Consider the following 20,988-nt stretch of genomic DNA (forward strand, 5'->3'; position numbering starts at 1 on the left):
AAGCAGAACAGAAGAAATGGCTGAGGGGGAATTCCCTGGCACATTCACTGGTTAGGATTCCAGGTTTTCACTGCCACGGGCCCAAGTTCAATCCTTGACTGGGGAACTAGGATCCTGCAAGCTGCACGGCACAGCCAAAAAAAAAAAAGGAAAAAACAAAAACAAAAATCAAAGAAATGGCTGAGGGATCTGAATGGCAGACATGGCCTGAAACACATCCATGCAGGTTCCAAGGTGCCAGATGGGATCTAATAGCAGCCACTGTTTTCCCATCATTTAATTAGTTCTTCCAGGTACACCAAACTGAGACAGGTCCAGGGGTTTGGACTACGGAGGCCTCAGCTCTTAATGGAAAATCCCATGCAATCAAGTACAGAAGAAGAGACCAAGGGGGAAACAGATGCCTTTGAAACAACTCACCACGTGCTCCTCAAATCAAGCAACAAGTTCACAAGACCCAGACGGCAGAGCGTAGATCATGATAAAGACCTTGCCTTTGATTCTATTGGAGCTGCAGCACCACAGGGAGGTGAAAGGATGAATTTTACACATTGAAGGAGAGTGTGCTATGCTGGGGAGAAGAAAGATTTCCCCTGAGAAAAGTTCGTAAGTAATAAGCTTCGAATTTCCTAAAGAGCTCTTCCCACGAAGGGAGAGATTTCCAAACACCATTAATGGTGTGGCTTCCTCTCTGCCCATCTGAGATCTGACCTGTGTTCATACTTTTGATACATCCCCACCCACTGGTTTTTTGCTATTTTCATGTCACTCTTCACAGTCAAGGGGTCTTCCTCTTGCTCCAAAATGCAAATAATATTCAGGTCAGGAACAGAAATAACTGCCCAAAAGAGAAAATAAATAATATGTTGTGGGTTTCCCAGAATCCCAGCTCTTTGATCAGCACAGGAGTGAGCACACAACAAATGGGTCTCAAAAAATATTTCACAGATTCATTCATTCACTGCTTGCCTCCTTCTGAATGCAGACAGAATAGTATCATGTGCAGATAACTGGCTTTCTTCCAAGAAGTAGTGACTCAGGGCTTCCCTGGTGGTGCAGTGGTTAAGAATCTGTCTGCCAATGCAGGGGACACGGGTTCGAGCCCTGGTCCGGGAAGATCCCACATGCCGTGGAGCAACTAAGCCCGTGCGCCACAACTACAGAGCCTGCGCTCTAGAGCCCGCGAACCACAACTACTGAACCCGTGAGCCACAACTACTGAAGCCTGCGCGCCTAGAGCCTGTGCTCCACAACAAGAGAAGCCGCCACAATGAGAAGCCTGCACACTGCAATGAAGAGTAGCCCCCGCTCACCACAACTGGAGAAGGCCCACGTGCAGCAATGAAGACCCAACACAGCCAAAAAGAAAAATTAAAATAAATAAATAAATTTATTTTTTAAAAAATAGTGACTCAAAAGCACAGCAGTATGAGATAGGGAATCAGATATTTTAAGTTTCCAATTGGGCTTTATCAATACTTAAGCTCTGGAACAACTCCTGGTGTATCATGAAGTGGGCAGATCACCAGAAGAAAGGACAACGTTAAACTCCTGACACTACACCATGAAGCTTTTCATGTCTGAGTCAACACGGCTTTGAGCTCAGTGAAGCAATGCAGGGGCTCCCAAAATGCACAGAAGGGAAAATGCAAAGATACATAAGGGCAGATCCCAATTTCTGGAGGGAAGTTATCCTCACCCAGGGAGAGCAGGTTCCTATAGGTCTCCACCATCACGTCTCTGTACAAGGCCCTCTGACCAGGGTCCAGGCATTCCCACTCTTCCTGAGAGAATTCTATGGCCACATCCTTGAAGGTCAACTGTTCCTGAAATGAAAACACATTTCAACAAGGGGCCATGAGGAGAGTCCTTATTTTCACACAAAATGAGAAGAGGAGAGAGGGGTAAGGATCAATTCAGTTGAAGTATGTATTCTGACAGATCCATGTTAATGTTTTTAGAGCAAATTATGGGTCTCAAATTTTAATTTCTTATGCTTTTTCATAGAGATTATAATATCTTCCATTGAATATGGATTTTTCATTTTTTTGGACAATACATGAAATGCATACAAATAAAATTCAACAACAGGATGTCCAGGCAGAAGTGTTATATATTATGTTTCACGCACTGAGTGATATTCAATATTTAGATGAGCTACAGTATGACTGGTGTCTTCAGAGATGACAAAGTCCACAGTGGCTTTAAAGAAAAGTCAAAATCTTAAATTATGATGATACCAAGAGCAATGACTAGAGCTGTCTGAATGCTTCCTATATGCAAAGCATTATTCTAAATGTTTTACATGTATGAACTTGTTATCAACATAATAGCTCATTAGAGAAAGTCCCATTTTTATTTTTCAGAGGAGTAAACTGTGTCCAAGACACTCTAAGAACCTTGCCTCAGAACAAACAGCTAGGAAATGGCACAGCAAGCACGAAAACTCAGGTAGTCAGACTTTAGAATGGAACATAAAATATCAAAGTTAAGTGACGGATAGAGGATAAATGTACACTGACAGAGGGTTCCCTGGGAAAACTTGAGACAATTTCAAGGTTAACCTATAGAACTGCATAAAAGGTCACTACACACACACACACACACACACACACACACACACACACACAGAAGATATTAATAACCTTCCTACTATAAAACATTAACGTGACAGTGTAGGAAAAATTTAAAGCCATGGAATACACTCAAGATATAATTTCAGGGACTTCCCTGGTGGTACAGTGGTAAAGAATCTGCCTTACAATGCAGGGGATGCAGGTTTGATCCCTGCTCAGGGAAATAAGATCCCACATGCCGCAGGGCAATTAAGCCCGCATGCCACAACTACTGAGTGCTCCCGCGCCTAAAATAGAGCCCGCGTGCCACAAACTACAGAGCCCACGTGCTCTGGAAACCCCACGCCACAACTACAGAGCCCACGCACCCTGGAGACTGCGTACCAGAACTAGAGAAGAGAAAACCCACACGCCACAACCAGAGAGAAGACCATGCACCACAATGAAGAGCCCACATGCCACAACTAAGACCCAACGCCAAAAATAAATAAAATAAACAAATAATAAATAAATCTTTAAAAAAAAAGATATAATTTCAACTGCTAAAAAATATAAAACTTACTAATTAAATGATGTCTTTTATAAAAGCCATGGACTTACACATTCATGCACTCAGGCACTGATGTGTAAACACATAATTAACTGAAATGAGAGGAGATGTGTCAGTCCACGCGCTCTGGAGCCCTTGCGCCACAACTACAGAGCCCACGTGCTCTGGAGCCCGCGTGCCACAACGTGAGAGAAGCCTGCGTGCCACAAGAAAGATCCCACAAGCCACAACTAAGACCCGACGCAGCCAAAAATTTAAAAAAAAAAAAAAAAGGTACAAACATGAAAAAATACATAGAATACTGTAGCTCCCATCTCTTATTAGTGTTACACAGAAATGTAACTGATGAAGATAAAAAAATTTATCACAGTATTAGATACTTCCAAAAATCATTGCATAATTAAAAACCATGACAAAAATGAAATTGGGGGAAAACCTTATTAAGCAAAAGTATTTCATCAAACGTCATGATCAGAAGAAAACACTGGATGCATTTCCTCTGAAATTACCGTGGAGAAAAGTGGGCTGGCCAGGGCTCCTGCCGTTCACCACTGTACAGTATGTCTGAGCAAGCAGAAGATGTAAAAGGGAGGAAAAAACAGAGAGTGAGAGGGAGAAACAGAGAGAGAGAGTCAAAGAGCTAGAACTGTTAAAAATCACAAATCTAAGGGCATGGATAGGATTAAAGTGACATGAGGGAAAAAGATATTCCATGATAAAGAGAAAGCTGGGGTAACTACATAACATCAGACAAAATAAAGACAAAAAATGTCACAAGAGACAAAAAACATTATATAATGATAAAAGGGTTAATTCACCAAGAAGATATAACAATTATAAATATTTATATATCTAACATTAGAGCTCCCAAATATATGAAGTAAACATTGACAGAAATGAAGCAAGAAATAGACAGCAGCATAGTAATAGTATAAGACGTCAATGCCCCAGTTGTACTTATGGATGGAACCAAACAGAAGATCAGTAAGGAAACAGAGGACTTGAACAACACTATAAACCAATGGGAACAAATGGATATATAGAGATCACTCCATCCAATAACAGCAGAAAACGTCCTTCTCAAGCACACATGAAACATTCTCCATGACAATTTGTTAGGCCACAAACCAAACCTTAACAAGTTTAAGAAGATTGAAATAATAAAAAATATCTCCTCTACCTCACGGAAATGAAAACAGAAACAGATAACAGAAGAAAAACAAATATCCATAAAATCTGGAAATTAATCATCTCCTTCTTAAACAACCAACAGGATAAAGAAGGAATGACAAGGGAATTTTAAAAATATCTGGACGAAAATGAAGTATAAAATATAATGTACTGGGACTTCCCTGGTGGCGCAGTGGTTAAGAATCTGCCTGCCAATGCAGGGGTTACGGGTTTGAGCCCTGGTCCAGGAAGATCCCACATGCCGCGGAGCAACTAAGCCCGTGCATCACAACTATCAGGCCTGTGTTCTAGAACCCGCGAGCCACAACTACTGAGCCCACGAGCCATAACTACTGAAGCCTGTGCGCTCTAGGGCCAGTGCTCCGCAACAAGAGAAGCCACCACAATGAGAAGCCCACGCACCGCAACGAAGAGTAGCCCCTGCTCGCTGCATCTAGAGAAAGCCCGTACATAGCAATGAAGACCCAACAAAGCCAAAAATAAATAAATTAATTAATTTTTTAAAAAAAGGAGAAAAGATCTCAAATCAGAACAAAAGAGATAAATAATAAAGACCAGAGATAAATGAAATATAAAATAGGAAAACTACATAAAAATCAAAAAAGCAAAAGTTGGTTTTTTGAAAGGATGAACAAATTGACACTCAGCTAGGCTAAAAAAAAAAAGAAAATATTGAATTAAATAAAATCACAGATGAAAGAGGAAAAACTGTAACTGAATCACAGAAAATTTTAATCACTATTAAAAGAGAGTACTATGAACAGTTTTATGCCAAAAAATTACATAACCTAAAAGATATGGGTAAATTCCTAGAAAAACACCCTACAGAGATCTAATCACGAAGAAATAAAAAATGTGAACAAAGTCATACCTAGAGAGATTGATGCAGTAATCAAAAACCTGCAAGGCGAGGATGATTCAACACAAAAAAAAATCAATCAATACACCACATTAATAGAATGAATGAAAAATAACACATGATCATCTCAATTGATGCCGAAAAAGCATTTGACAAAATTCAAGGACATTTAAAGATAAAAACACTCAGTAAATTACCTCAGTATAATAACAGCTAATATTAAAAGCACATAGCTAAGGCGCCTCTCCCCGCCCCGTTCTTGGTGCGCCGCGGCCGTGGAGCCCAGCGGAGCCACACGCACCGCGTCGCCGATTTAAGCGCAGTGCAGGGCCGCGGCCGGGGGCGGCGGTAGTGAGACCAGCGCTGCGCCCCAGCCCCCCTTTCCCTCCATGTTTTCTCTCCGCTCCCGTGAGTAACTTGGCTCCGGGGGCTCCGCTCGCCTGCCCGCACACCGCCCACCGCCCGGGACCGCGCCGCCGGGCCCTGCGGCTAGCAGACCCCTTCTGACCGTCCTCGCTGCGCAGGCTGGGACGCCTCTCCCCCCTACGCCCCCGCCGCGGAAAGTTAAGTTTGAAGAGGGGGGAAGAGAGAAACATGGACATGAAGAGGAGGATCCACCTGGAGCTGAGGAACCAGACCCCGGCAGCTGTTCGAGAACTTGTCCTGGACAATTGCAAATCAAATGATGGGAAAATTGAGGGCCTAATGGCTGAATTTGTGAACTTAGAGTTCTTCAGTTTAATAAATGTAGCTTTGGGCTTCCCTGGTGGCACAGTGGTTAAGAATCCGCCTGCCAATGCAGGGGACACGGGTTCGAGCCCTGGTCCAGGAAGATCCCACATGCCACGGGGCAACTAAGCCCGTGCGCCACAACTACTGAGCCTGTGCTCTAGAGCCTGCAAGCCACAACTACTGAGCCCACGTGCCACAACTACTGAAGCCCACATGCCTAGAGCCCCTCCTCCGCAACAAGAGAAGCCACCAGAATGAGAAGCCCATGCACTGCAATGAAGAGTAGCCTCCCACTCACCACGACAAGAGAAAGCCCACGCGCAGCAACAAAGACCCAACGTAGCCAAAAATAAATAAATAAATAAATTTATTTATTTAAAAAAAATAAATGTAGGCTTGATTTCAGTTTCAAATCTCCCCAAACTACCTAAATTGAAAGAGCTTGAGCCCAGTGACAACAGAATCTTTGGAGGTCTGGATATGTTAGCAGAAAAACTTCCAAATCTTACACATCTAAACTTAAGTGGAAATAAACTAAAAGATATCAGCACCCTGGAACCTTCGAAAAAGTTGGAATGTCCGAAGAGCCTGGATCTGTTTAACTGTGAGGTTACTAACCTGAATGACTACCAAGAGAGTGTCTTCAAGCTCCTGCCCCAGCTGACCTACCTGGATGGCTATGACCGAGAGGACAGTGAAACCCCTGACTCAGATGCCGAGGTGGATGGTGTGGATGCAGAAGAGGACGACGAAGAGGAGAAGATGAGGACCAGGAGGAGGAGGAGGAGGAGGAAGAAGAGTGTGATGATGAAGAATATGAAGATGAAGATGTAGAAGGGGAGGATGAAGATGAAGTCAGTGGGGAGGAAGAATGTGGACATGATGGAGAAGCTGATGAAGATGAAGATAATGAGGATGAAGAAGAGGACGATGAAGGAGAAGATGAGGACCAGGAGGAGGAGGAGGATGGTGAGGAAGAAGAGTGTGATGATGAAGAAGATGAAGATGAAGATGTAGAAGGGGAGGATGAAGATGAAGTCAGTGGGGAGGAAGAAGAATGTGGACATGATGGAGAAGCTGATGAAGATGAAGATGAAGATGAGGATGAGGAGGAAGAAAGCGGGAAAGGTGAGAAGAGGAAGAGAGAAACAGATGATGAAGGAGAAGATGATTAAGACCCCAAATAACCTGCAAAAAGAGAACTGTTCAGTACTGGTTGGACGGCTCACATGGATTTGGTAGCTGTTTAAAAAAACAAAAAAAAGGTAGCTGTGATACAAACCACAGGGCACCCACCCACCCACCCAAAGAGCCAAAGAATAGTTCCTGTGACAGTCCGCCTTCCTCCATTTAGTCCCTCTTGGAAATCCACCACCAAGCTTGGGGACTTCATCCCAACAGAATTGTAAGCGTTGTTAGGTTTTCATGTAAGACTCTTGCTGTAGCATGGATAGCTGTGATTGGTGAGTCAACCGTCCGTGGCTGCCAGTTACATTGAGATTGTAACAGCATCTTTCTTGCTGTACAACAAAGAAGCTTTGTAAATAAAATCTTAACATTTTGGGTTTGTTAAAAAAAAAAAAAAAAAGCACATAGCTAACATCAAAATCAATGGTAAAAGATGAAAGCTTTTCCTCTAAGGTCAGAAAGAAGGCAAAGATGTACACTCTCTACACTACTATTCAGCAACGTACTGCAATACCCAGCCAGAGCAATTAGGCAAGAAAAATACAGAAGTAAAATTATCTTTTTTTTGCAGGTGAGTAGATCTTATATGTACAAAACCATAAAGATACCACAAGGAAAATGTTATAAATAAAAAACAATATTAGAAAAGTTGCAAGATACAAAATCAACACAAAAAAAATCACTGCTTTTCTATACACTCAAAATGAATAATCTGAAACAGACAATCATTTTTACTATAGAATCAACAAAAAAAAACACTTAGTAGTAAATTTAGCCAAAGAGGTGAAAGACTTGTACACTGAAAACTACTAAACTCTGCTAAAAAATAAACAGAAACACATCCCCTACTCATGAACTGGAAGACTTAATGTTAGAATTCATATGGAATTTTAAGGGATTCCAAGTAGACAAAACACTCTTGAAAAAGAAGAAAGATGGATACCATGCTGTTTCAGATTTCAAAACATATTAAAAAGCAAAGTAGCATGGCATTGGCATAACAGATATTTAAACAAATAAACCAGGGATTTCTCTGGTGGTCCAGCAGGTAAGACTCCGTGCTCCCAATGCAGGGTTTGATCCCTGGTCCAGGAACTAGATCCCACATGCACGCCACACTAAGAGTTCGCATGCCACAACAAAGAAGTCTGCATGCCGCAACTAAGAAGTACACATGCCGCAACTAAGAAGTATGCATTCCGCAACTAAAAATCCCGCATGCCACAACTAAACATGTCGCAATGAAGATCCCGCGTGCCACAACGAAGACCCCGCGTGCCACAACGAAGACCCGGCGCAGCCCCCAAATAAATACATAAATTTAAAAAAAAAAAGAACAAATAAAACAGAATAGAACATTCAAAAATAAACCCCTGCACGTATGCCAACTAATTTTTGACAAGGATGCTAAGACTACACAATGGGGAAAGGACAGTCTCTTCAACAAATGCTGCTGGGAAACTGAGTATCTACCAGCAAAAGAATGAAGCTGAAACATTACCTGCATCAAACTTAAAAAACCTTCTGTGTGTCAAAGGACACAATGAGTAGTGTGAAAAGACAACCTCCAAGGAATGAAAGTGATGAAGATGATTTAAAGAATCTCTAGGTGTCAGAGACTTAGGTTGATTTCATAGTTTAAAATCAGTGATGGAATAAAACACCATCTATCACTGATGTCTCTGAACTTTCCATTCCATTCCCAATGATTAAGATCTTGAATGAAGTACCCTCATTTAGCTTCAAGTGTACTAAGACAGAACTGATTTCCCCTTATTGGTCTATGTTCTAGATTTTACCAGGTATTTGTACATATTAATATGTGGCTTCCACGTGCAGCTTCTTTATCAGGGTTTACAGAGAGCGGACGCTGCATCCAGACGGGGCCCCTAAGCGATCCCTGCTGCCCAACAGCACTGACACGGTGTCTCCAGCTCATGGGTGTGAAGCCCTGCCCAGCACTAAGCCTAGTGGAGCCTCTCAGTGGAGGCGACAGGCCCTGAGGGACGCCCCCGGGTGGGTGCGACGGTACAGGTGCCAGGCTCAGAGTCAGAGATCTGCGAGTCCAAAGAAGGGCATTTCAGGAGGGACAGACAGAAGAAACAACTGAGAATACGACTTTACCTGAGAAAGAGCCATTCCTGCCTCCTGTTCTTTCCTCTCCCTCCTCTTCCGGGCTTCCTCCTCAGACAACGTTGAGTCTTTAGAGGTTGACCTTGAAAGTGGAAAACAGGCTGTTGAATGCTTGGAATCGACGCACCCCCTTCCTGAGTCACCGCCACGCACACAGGGAAGACCTCAGCATGTGGAACAGACAGTCCCCTGCTGCCCACTGTCCCAGGAGGGGCTCAGGACAGTAAACTCCCACACAGAGACCAACAAGGGAGCTTCCCCACCCTTTCCTTCAGATCAGGCTCCCCTCCTGGTGAGGCCCCCACGTACACAGCAGCAGCGGGCACCTCAGCTGGACCCGACGACCCCCTGCAGGTCACAGACCAGCCCTGATCCACCCCCACGCAGAGCAGAGTCCCCTCAGCCTCAGCCCAGATCTCAGCCCTCAGGAACGGGAGGACCTGGAGCCATGATGCTCAAATGGATACAAATTAGAATCACCCGGCGAATTTTCAATATTACTGAGGCTGGGCCAAACCTCAACTATTTGAAGGCGAATATCTGGTCACGGGACACAAAACATATGTGTAAAATGCCTCAGCAATCTAATGTGAAGTCTGGGTTAAGCACCACTCAGAGGAGTCAAGCCCAGCACACCTCTCACTTTCTTTGTCTTTTCCAGCTTTACTGAGGTATAACTGACTAATGAAAATGGTATATATTCTATATGTATTCTATATCTATATATATACATATACATATATATATATATATATATATATATATATATATATGGTGTACAATGTGATCATTTGACAGGCATATGCAGTGTGAAATATTTACCACAATCAAGGAATTAACACATCTATCAACTCACAATTACCATTTTTCATGTCTGTGCGGTGAGAACACTTAAGATTTACTCTCGGGACTTCCCTGGTGGCGTGGTGGTTAAGAATCTGCCTGCCAGTGCAGGGGACACGGGTTCGAGCCCTGGTCCGGGAAGATCCCACATGCCACAGGGCAACTAAGCCCATGTGCCACAACTACTGAGCCTGTGCTCTAGAGCCCGCGAGCCACAACTACTGAAGCCCACGAGACTAGAGCCTGTGCTCCACAACAAGAGAATCCACCACAATGAGAAGCCCGTGTACCGCATCGAAGAGTAGCCCCCACTCGCCACAACTAGAGAAAAGCCCACGTGCAGCAATGAAGACCCAATGCAGCCAAAAATTTTTAAAAATTAAAAAAAAAAAGATTTACTGTCTCCAAAAATTTCAAGTATTTAGTAGCACAGTATGATTAACTATAGTGACCACACTATACCTCACTCCAGAATTTACTCATGTAACAACTGGAAGTTTGTACCTGTTGACCAACATCTCCCAATTTTCCCCACCCCCATCCCCTGGTAACCACCATTCTACTGTTACTATGAATTTGACTTTTGTAGAATCCACATATAAGGGAGACCATACAATATCTGTCTCTCTCTGTCTGGCTTACTTCACTTAGCATAATGTTCTCTACACTGATCCAAGTTGTCATAAATGGCAAATCTCCTTAATTTTTATGGCTAAATAATATTTCACAATGTTTTCATTACCCACTCATCTATCAGCAGACATTTAGGTTGTTTCTGTACCTTGGCTGTTGTGAAATATACACATATGCAGTAACGCTCATGTGAGTTTGGGTATGTTCTTCAATATACTGCTTTCATTTCCTGTTTTTGTTTTCTTTTGTTTTTGTTTTTTTAGATATACTATCAGAAGTGGGGTTGCTAGATCCTGTGCCTGTTCTATTTTCAGTTTTTTAGGAAATTCCTTACTGTTTTCCACAAAGCTGTACCATTTACATTGCCACCAACAGTGCACAAGGGTTCCCCATTCTCGGTATTTTGTGTTCACATGCGTGTGTGTGCGTGCCCTCTTCATCATGAATGGATGGGTTTTGTTGGAAGAAGGTTTCAGGTCATTTGCAGAGAACGGTCAAAAGGGACCTGAAGGAAACATCTTGTCACCTCATAGCTCACTCTTTTACCAGATCACACAAAAAGGAAGAAAACAGACTATTAGACTAACTGGTTAAACTAGGTTTTGACGGTTAATATAAAAGATCATTGACATATTTACCAAGTACTCATCAAAATAATCTAAGATAAAGAGGAAGAAGCACACAGATATCGAATAAACCTCAAAAAAATTTTAAAGTGAAATAATTTGTGAATTTTTTTAATCTAATAATTCTGGTGTCAAAGATAAAAAAAATTGAGAATACATCATAATTAGAAAAAAATGACGTGACTTGATTATAGAAGACCAGCAAAGGTTATTTCAGAAGTTAATAATTATTTATAGGAAAGTAGAAATTGAATACACTAAGATTTATTCCAAGCTACAAAAAGAATTAAATGTAAAGAAAACAGCAAGAAAAAAGTAAATCCAGTACAAAAAAAGAAACACCCACATTTAATGTTCCTTTAAAAAGGCACCATGTAGTGACAGAGTCAGTCATTTCTCGCTGCACGACTCCTGTCCATAGTCCTCTACCCCGTGTTAGGAAAAGGGAAGGGGGTGACCCACAACGGAGTGACGTCACTGCCCGCTGGCTGAACAGGGCTTGCAAACGGAAGTTATCTTCTGTTACAAATAATTACAAAATGCACAAGCCCTGTGCACAGGAGTTCTGCACTTCTCATCCTTATCTGTATAATTTAAACAAACAAGTTTTATTTGTATTAGATTCCAAAGCCGCAAATCAATATATTACACCTTAATCATCCATATCCAAACAACTCACCACCCATCTGGATCCAGTTTCCCCCCTCTACCTGCACTGCTATGTGTTTCCGTGTCATTCCGTTTATATATCTCTGTATTTCTTTCTCTGTCTCTTTTTATGCCCCTCTGCTCTACTACCCTTTCTCCCCGCCTGTTTCTTCCCTCACTCCCGTCCTGCCGCACTCCGCAACTTGTTCCTCCTCTCGTTCTTTCTCCTCAACCTTTCTGATTGCCCGAAACCTCCATATATTTCTTCCTCTTTCTTCCTCCATCGCTGCTCCCTCTCTGTCCTCGGCTTACACCCCTTCTGTCCCAGTCACCTTCCCTTTGACTTCCACTCTCTGGCAGCCCACACGGCTACGCCTCCTTCCTGCTCTCTCTTCGTTTACTCTCGCCTCCAGTTGTCCTCTTCCTCTCCCAGCACCAAGTTGCTCTGTTGGCCATTCTCCAAACAAGTTGAACTGGGGACCGAAGAACACTGGGCGTTCACGCAGAAAGACCGGCCTGAGGAGACGCGAGGACAGAGGGGGCGGGGAGGGAGGGGGTCTCAGGAGAGGGGCGGGCTCTGCAGAATCCCAGGACCGGGGAGAGGACGCGGCCTCTCCGGGAGCGGGGCGGCCGGCGCTGCCCTCCAGAGGGCGAGGCTGGGGGGACGCGCATCCACCTCGCGGAAGAGGGCTTTACAGGCCGAAGGCGGAGACAGTAAAAGGTTTCAAACAGCAAAACGGCGCGAAAGGCGGTGTCTACGTGGACCGAAGGCCGAAAACCCAAGGACCGGGACGGGCCTCAGAGCGATTTCAACCCCAAAGGGAAACGACCCCCCACTGTGAATTTCTTTAGGATGTAAGGGCGGGGGCGAGTATTTAAAATTCCGCAGTAAGTCCCACACTCTGAGGATGTATGGGGGGGAACCCCGAAGCGCAGATACAGTAGAAAGAAGAAACTCACGCACCGAAAAGTGACTTCAGCTCTCCGTGGTGACCCAGGGTGGTCTCTCCGCTTCCGTGTCCGTAGAACACTGCACAGGCGCAGAAGGAGCAGCCTGGGGGCGGGGACTGCGAAAGGTCCTTACGCGACGAGGCGGGGCGACGAGAGCGCCCAGGCCTGCGGGGGGGGGGGGGGGCAGAGGGCGGGGGCAGGAGGCGGGGCCTCTGCATCCCCTCCCCCACCCCCAGCCTTGCCTGTAAAGCGTCTCTTTAGGGATTTAGAAACGTGTGTCTTTTGAACTCTGTGTAGCCGCTTTGCCTCCTGCTTATTTTGATTTACTGTTGAAACCAAAGGTAGTCACCAGTTAGATCTATTTAACTTGCTAAATAAATAATAAACTGTAACCTGCTTTTGAGGATCAAGTCCACTTTAATTATTTTTAGGAAAGCTTGCACATCCTGCAAGTGTCATTTAGCTAAAGATGTTTGTCCAAGTCGTTTTTTAGAAACTTGGAGTCAGCTGTGTCCAGTTTGATGCCGAGCTGGTTACGACTAGTTAGAACCACTGACCCTCCACCTGCGCATCTGTGAGTGTCTGCTCTGTGACATTTTGACATCAGAGGGCCAAAAACTCCACCTTCTGAACATGCTAAGAGCCATTTTCTGAACATGAGTTCCCTGAAGAAGCCTTTAACTTAGTTGTGCTGGTGCAGAACAAGGATTACCTCATGTTTTTCTTATCTCCAATCACTTTTCCTATGTCCCAGGTCTTGCCATGAGGGAGGTGGGTTTGATATTTGTTCTCCCATCACTTAGCTTGGCTGCCTCATGAATAAAACTTTCTCTGCTGCTGTGGTGGCCCCCAAGCTGTAAGCTTATTCAGCTTTCTGCTTTCCGGAGAACTGCTTGTCTCTTTCTTGGTATGCACTCCTGACGCTGCGGTATCGAGCGTAAAAAAGGAAAATGGCTTGCGGCCAGTTTCGTTCCAGGTGCCTGCTCTGCATCTAAGAGCCCCTGGTTGTTCCCCAGAAGAAGGACGTGCTGCCCTAAGGGGGAAGTCTGTATCTCCAGAGAATGGCCCATAGAGCATGCTGACGCATAGGCAGTGGCAACAGAATTATGTGGAAAACAAGGTTTACTGATTTATTGCTGACGCATAGGCAGTGGCGACAGAATTATGTGGAAAACAAGGTTTACTGATTTATTGTCTGCTATTCGTTCCGTACTAAACCTATATATACATTCATGCTCTTTGAATAAACTTGCCTTGCAACCATCAGTTGTCTTGGCCCTTCTGATCCCATACTGGTGCTTTTCAGTTCCTTACCCCTCACCGCCAGGAACTTCTAGCTTTCTGCAGCCGGTCTGCGGCAAGTGGCGCCCGCACAGGGACCTGAGTGCGTGAGGCATTTCGGAAGATTTCAGGTAAGTAGAACTCTCGAGTGAGATAGTGTGGCCACAAGAAATAATTTCGTTTTTAGGACGGTAACTCGAGAAAGAGTCAGAAGTAAAATGATATGGGACAAAAGGGCTCTAAGGAGCGTGATTTATTTGCTCAGGTTTTGCTTTCAATGTTAAAAGCCCGTGGAATTAAGGTAACTACCTCACAACTTCTGGAATTTTTGCAATTAGTATATGATGCTTGTCCTTGGTTCCCTGAAGGAGGATCAGTGGACTTAGCAATTTGGACTCGTGTAGGAGATGAGTTACCTAAATATCATGAAGCACATGGACCATCTTCTGTTTCAGTTTCCACTTTTAGCTTGTGGAATTTAATAAGAGATTGTTTTAATCCAATTTATGATTCAGTTCCAAAATTAACAGCTAAATCTGTAGAACATATTGCTGTAGTAGCTACTGCTCCTCCGTTGCCACCGAGGATAAAGAGTGTTAATTCACTTGATGATGATGACTTTTCTTTTGATCTAGTGGATGAAGAAGCCAAATATGAGGCTGAAAAATATCCTGATGAAAATATTCTTCCACGGTTACAGCAATTACATGTCTCTGTCCCTACCCCTCCTAAGCTTAGTCCTTTACAACAAGCAGTACGGGGAGCTCTTAATAGAGGGGAGGATCCTTTATTCTGCTGCCCGGTGGTGGAACGACCCAATCCTCAAAATCCACAACAAAATATTCGGGAATATCAGCCTCTCTCCTTTAAGGTTTTGAAAGATTTAAAAGCAGCCTGTGCACAATATGGGCCTATAGCCCCTTTCACTATTACTATGTTGGATACTATTGCAACAGAAGCATTGCCTCCAGCAGACTGGAAATCTATTGCTCGTGCTTGTCTCACTGGTGGCGACTATTTACTTTGGAAATCAGAATATTATGAAAAGGCTGCTGAACAAGCTGAAAGAAATACTGCACATAATGTGCTAGTAAATTATGAGATGTTGATTGGGGAAGGACAACATCAGTTTTTACAGGATCAATTAGCTTTCCCTTTTGTGGCTTATGCTCAGATCAATCATATAGCTCTATATTCATGGAAACATTTACCTGCCTCCACTAGGACTGAAGACCTTGCTAAAATAAGGCAAGGGGCAGATGAACCGTATGCTGATTTTGTGGATAGATTATTACAGGCTGTTAATAGAATTATTTCTGATGGTCCTTCTGGAGCAATTATCGTCAAACAATTGGCTTTCGAAAATGCTAATGATATTTGTCAAGCAGCTATACGTCCATGGAAAAAGAAAGGAAATTTAGAGGATTATATTCGAGTTTGTTCTGATATTGGATCATCTTACTTACAGGGAGCAGCTATAGCTGCAGCCCTAACTAAGGCAGGATTTGGGCCAAATGCTAAAAGTAAAAACTATTTTAAATGTGGGAACCAAATCATTTTGCAAAAAATTGTACTGTTGATACTCCTAATATGCCTATCGTAAATTCTGTGCCTCAAGGTAAATCTCCTCCTCCCACAATTTGTCCCCGATGCCAAAGAGGACGGCATTGGGCTAAAGAATGTCGATCAGTGACTCATAAAGATGGAACTCCCTTGTCGGGAAACTTCCGGAGGGGCCTGCTCCGGCCCCATCAAACAATTGGAGCAATATCAATAATCCCCCCACAACCTGCTCCACCGCCTCCAGCTCAGACCTTTGTTCCTCAGGGAATGGAATCTCCTCCCTTCAAAGGGCCACGCCAAATAGTGCAGGACTGGATCTCTGTGCCTCCACCCAATTCTTATTAACCTCGGATATGGGACCCCAAGCCCTTCCTACAGGAACTTTTGGGCCTTTACCCCAGGGAACGGTTGGTATAATCCTTGGAAGAAGTAGTATGTCTATGAAAGGCTTAACTATTATTCCTGGGGTGATTGATGCTGATTATGAAGGGGAATTAAAGGTTATGGTTCAAACATCAAAAGGATCTTTTCTTATCACGCCCGGTATGCGAATAGCTCAGCTTCTATTAATTCCATACATACCAGAAGGAAAAATTTTACAACATAACAAAAGAGGAACTGGGGCTTTCGGTTCCTCTGATGCAGTTTATTGGATTCAACAAATTGGTAGGGAAAGACCACAATTGGTATTAAAAATAAATGGAAGGCCTTTTTCTGGGTTATTAGATACTGGTGCTGATGTTTCTGTTATTTCATTTATACATTGGCCAAAAAATTGGCCCATGCACCAAACCATTACACAGTTGCAAGGTATTGGCCAATCTAATTCTCCACAACAAAGTTCGCAATACCTACATTGGCAGGATGCTGAAGGTAATCAAGGAATATTCAAACCCTACGTATTGCCCGGATTGCCAGTTAACCTTTGGGGAAGAGATATATTACAACAAATGGGAATCCTATTGCTTAGTCCCAACCCTACTGTAACTAATATGTTGTTAAATCAAGGGTATGATCCTAGGAATGGTTTGGGAAAAAATCAACAGGGAAATAAATTACCCTTACAGATTGATAATAAACGGGATAAAACAGGCTTGGGTTTTTTCTAGGGGCCTTGGATTCTCCTCCACCACATGCTGACCCTATAACTTGGATTTCTGATAATCCTGTCTGGGTGGACCAATGGCCCCTTTCTAAGGAGAAATTAATGGCGGCCCATAATATAATTAATGAACAGCTTGCTTTGGGCAGACTAGAAAAGTCTAATAGCCCTTGGAATACTCCTATATTTGTTATAAAGAAAAAATCGGGAAAATATCGTTTATTGCAAGATTTACGTGCTGTTAATCAAACTATGGTAATTATGGGAGCTCTGCAACCAGGTTTGCCTTCTCCTGCAGCCATACCTAAAAATTATATGATTATTATTATTGATCTTAAGGATTGCTTTTTTACTATTCCTCTATTTCCGGCTGATAAGTTGCGATTTGCTTTTAGCTTACCGTCTTTAAATTTTATAGAACCTATGCAACGTTATCAATGGAAAATGCTGCCTCAGGGTATGGCTGATAGTCTTACTTTATGTCAACAGTTTGTAGCTCAAGTTATTGCCCCTGTTCGTAAACAGTTCCCTCAGATATATTTTATTCATTATATGGATGACTTATTACTTGCTTATTCTGATAAACATATTTTACTTAAGGCTTATAATTCCCTTCAAAGTCATTTGTCACGATCAGGACTAGTCATTGCTGCTGACAAAGTACAGATGAACCCACCCTTCTCATATCTTGGTAAGTATATCACAAATTATAACATTACACCTCAGAAGATAGAGATAAGGACTGATGTTCTTAAAACTTTAAATGATTTTCAAAAGTTATTAGGAGATATTAATTGGCTGCGACCTTCTTTAAAATTAACTACGGGTCAGTTACAGCCTCTTTTTAATATCCTAAAGGGAAGTCCTGATCCTTCTTCCCCTCGTATTTTAACTTCTGAAGCTCAACAAGCACTCAAGCTTGTAAACAAAGCAATACAATCTGCTCAGCTAACTAGAATTGAGCCTTCTTTACCTATACTATTAATAATCTGTGCTACGTCACATACCCCTACCGCCTTATTATGGCAAGAAACAGGAATTCTTGAATGGATTCATATGAAAAATACGCCTAATAAAGTCATTACACCTTATTATGAGTTAATAGCAACCCTTGTTCAATTGGGTCGTAGAAGAAATATTCAGTTGGTAGGATATGAACCAAATTCTATTATTATACCTTATACTACTTATCAATATTCTTGGCTATTATTTGTCTCTGATTTTTGGGCTCTTGCTTTTGCTGGATATTCAGGAATTATTGATAATCATTATCCTTCTAATAAACTCCTTCATTTTGCTACTCAACATCTATTTATGTTTCCTAAAACTATCTGTTCAACTCCTATTCTCAATGCCCCAAATGTTTTTACTGATGGTTCTGCCAATGGCATCGCTGTGGTTATTTCTGATGACTTACTTCATAAAGAACAAACAGATCATACCTCTGCCCAACGAGTTGAATTACATGCGATTTCCTTGGCTTTTCAAATCTTTTCACATTGTTCTTTTAATCTCTATACGGATAGCCATTATTTGGTTACTATTTTGCGTAACATAGAAACCGCTATAATTGGCAATACTGTTGATTCTCAGTTGTTTCAGACTTTCTTTCAACTACAAAAGATTATTCGTCAGCATGACTTTCCTGTAGCCATATTACATATTCGAGCCCATTCAGGTCTCCCTGGCCCATTGTCTTTGGGAAATCAATCGGCTGACGAAAATACAAAGATTATAGCCTTAAGTTTATCTCAACCTCAGGATCTTGCTACACAATCACATAATTTACATCATCAATCTGCTGCTATGCTTCAAAAACAATTCTCTATTTCTAGAGAAACAGCCCGATACATTGTTAAGTCCTGCTCTAAATGTTTACCCCACCTTCCTGTTCCACAATTTGGAGTCAATCCTCGGGGTTTACTCCCTCATCATCTTTGGCAAATGGATGTTACTCATATTCCCTCTTTTGGTAAATTACAATTTGTTCATGTAACTGTTGATACTTACTCTAATTTTATATGTGCTACGCCTTTGGCTGGGGAATCTACTAAATATGTATTTACTCATTTATTTCATTGTTTTGCATCTATGGGAATTCCTAAAGCTTTCAAAACAGATAATGCTCCAGGATATACGAGTAAAGCTTTTGCCAATTTTTGTGCAACTTTCCATATTTCACATAAAACAGGCATTCCCTACAATCCTCAGGGTCAAGGTATTGTAGAACGTGCCAACCAACAATTAAAAATTACATTACAAAAAATAAAAAAGGGGGAATATGATAGATCTCCTCAGATTATGCTTAATCATGCTTTATTTATTTTAAATTTTTTAACTTTAGATGCATTTAGTCACACGCCTTATGAACGATTGTTTACAGGTCTTTCTGGAACCCCTCCTGAAAAAGCGCTTGTTAAATGGAAAGATCCCATGACTAACCTTTGGCATGGACCAGACCCTGTTTTAGTATGGGGCAGAGGCCATGTTTGTTTTCCCTAGGGAGGCAGACTCTTGGTGGCTCCCGGAGCGCTTGGTTCGACATTATCATGCCATCACCAATAAACACCCTGACTCGAAGAATGCGTCGCCTGAGGCTCTCGCAATCGACCACAGCACACCCCAACCGGTTCCCCCGGCGGACGAGAAGAATGCGGCGACGGAGTAGGAGACAACTTGTCAGGGAGGCGAGGGGAGATCGAAATCAAATTACTTGGTATCAATTGCAATGTTTAGTATTTCAAGCACGAAGGATTATGGAGGAGAGTGCTCATCCTCGCTCTCCTCTTACCTTTTTTTTAGCCATGATAGCTGTATTGGCAGCCCCACCTATGGAGGCTAAATCTTATTGGGCTTATGTACCCGATCCTCCTTTATTACAACCTGTTACATGGTCTGAAGCTGACCTTCCAATTTTCTATAATGATTCTACTTTTGGAAGAGTGCTAGGAAATTTGCCTATTACTAAAACTTCTGTTAATTACTCTAAGTGGTTTAATACTCCCCCTGTTTGTTAAGTCCTATGAGTACCAATTCGGGTTGTGTTAAGGCTGTTGCTTTAGAACATGCTATTTCTTACTAAACCACTGTAAATTCTCAATTTTTTACTCATTTACGTAAAAATTATAAAGCTGCGGGATCTAATATTTGTCTTCCTTGCAAACAGACTGTTTCTAGACGAGGAGATTTATCCACCTTTGTATTTTGGTATAAGGATAACGTTCCCATTCACATGAATGCTAGAGTAACTAAGCTTGCTTCTAATACTTCGTTGGATCATTCTCTATGCATATATCGCTTGAGGATTGAAGATACTGGACATTATTTGTGTACTGAAACTACCATAGGTAATCAAGGGACGTTATTAGCTGGACATCAAATTACAGTCGTAAAGACTGTCACAGGACTACAATTTCCTGCTTTTATGGCTTCTGAATTCCCGCAGTTTGATTTTCCTGTTTGTAATGATACATGGACTAAAGCCTCTATCTGGTGTACTTTAGATTATGATAATGGCACCATACTAGTTTCTTCTGTCCCCGTTAATAATAGCAGCCTTGTTTTTTACAAGCAATGGGAATTCTGGAAACTTACCTTATCCTTTTCTTATAGACCAGTGATTACTTGCGTCGCTCCTCCTTATGCTTTATTGATTGGAGATTTAATTGTAGAAAACACTATGAATCCTATAGGTTATAACAGTACTTGTGTTAATTTTATCTTTAGTAGTTGTGTTTTGCCCGTTAAAGGATCTGCATCTGTTATGATTATGAAGCAACCTTCTTATATAATGTTACCTGTTAATTTGTCTGAACCATGGTATCATAACACTGGCATGCAAGCCTGGCTGGAATTGACTGAAGCATTAAAACGACCAAAGAGATTTATAGGTGTTCTAATATGTGCAATCCTAGCCTTAGCAGCTTTAACTGCTACTGCGGCCACTGCTGGGATTGCTCTTTCACAAACTATTCACCAGGCTCATTATGTTAATCAGTTGTCTAAAAATACTAGTGTAGCATTAGCCCTACAAAGTCATATTGATACCCAACTAAAAACGGAAGTAGATGAATTTAAAAATGTTCTAATAGGAATAGGGGATCAAGTTATGG

At 42.3% G+C, this 20,988-nt stretch overlaps 1 protein-coding gene, 2 long non-coding RNA genes and 1 pseudogene across 4 annotated transcripts in view; 3 read left to right on the forward strand and 1 right to left on the reverse strand.

Moving 5' to 3' along the window:
• The window catches only part of LOC309616851 (zinc finger protein 836-like), a gene marked incomplete at its 3' end in the record, with an annotated part of 476,825 nt that overhangs the window by 234,616 nt on the left and 221,221 nt on the right, over nt 1–20,988 (forward strand). The window lies entirely within an intron of this gene.
• On the reverse strand, nt 1,811–13,030 carry LOC309616965. The gene is made up of 4 exons (XR_014237685.1): nt 12,944–13,030; nt 11,678–12,452; nt 9,221–9,311; nt 1,811–1,826 (listed from the first exon to the last, which is right to left on the reverse strand). It is a non-coding gene; the product is annotated as an uncharacterized lncRNA (long non-coding RNA).
• LOC309616950 (acidic leucine-rich nuclear phosphoprotein 32 family member B-like) lies at nt 1,834–7,211 on the forward strand (annotated as a pseudogene). The gene is made up of 2 exons: nt 1,834–5,942; nt 6,303–7,211. The product of its transcript is annotated as an acidic leucine-rich nuclear phosphoprotein 32 family member B-like (transcript).
• LOC309616977 lies at nt 13,956–14,220 on the forward strand. Its single transcript, XR_014237697.1, has 2 exons — nt 13,956–14,050; nt 14,109–14,220. It is a non-coding gene; the product is annotated as an uncharacterized lncRNA (long non-coding RNA).

Source organism: Balaenoptera borealis, assembly GCF_965194805.1.
Source record: "Balaenoptera borealis genome assembly, chromosome: 19".
NCBI classification, from domain to species: domain Eukaryota; kingdom Metazoa; phylum Chordata; class Mammalia; order Artiodactyla; family Balaenopteridae; genus Balaenoptera; species Balaenoptera borealis.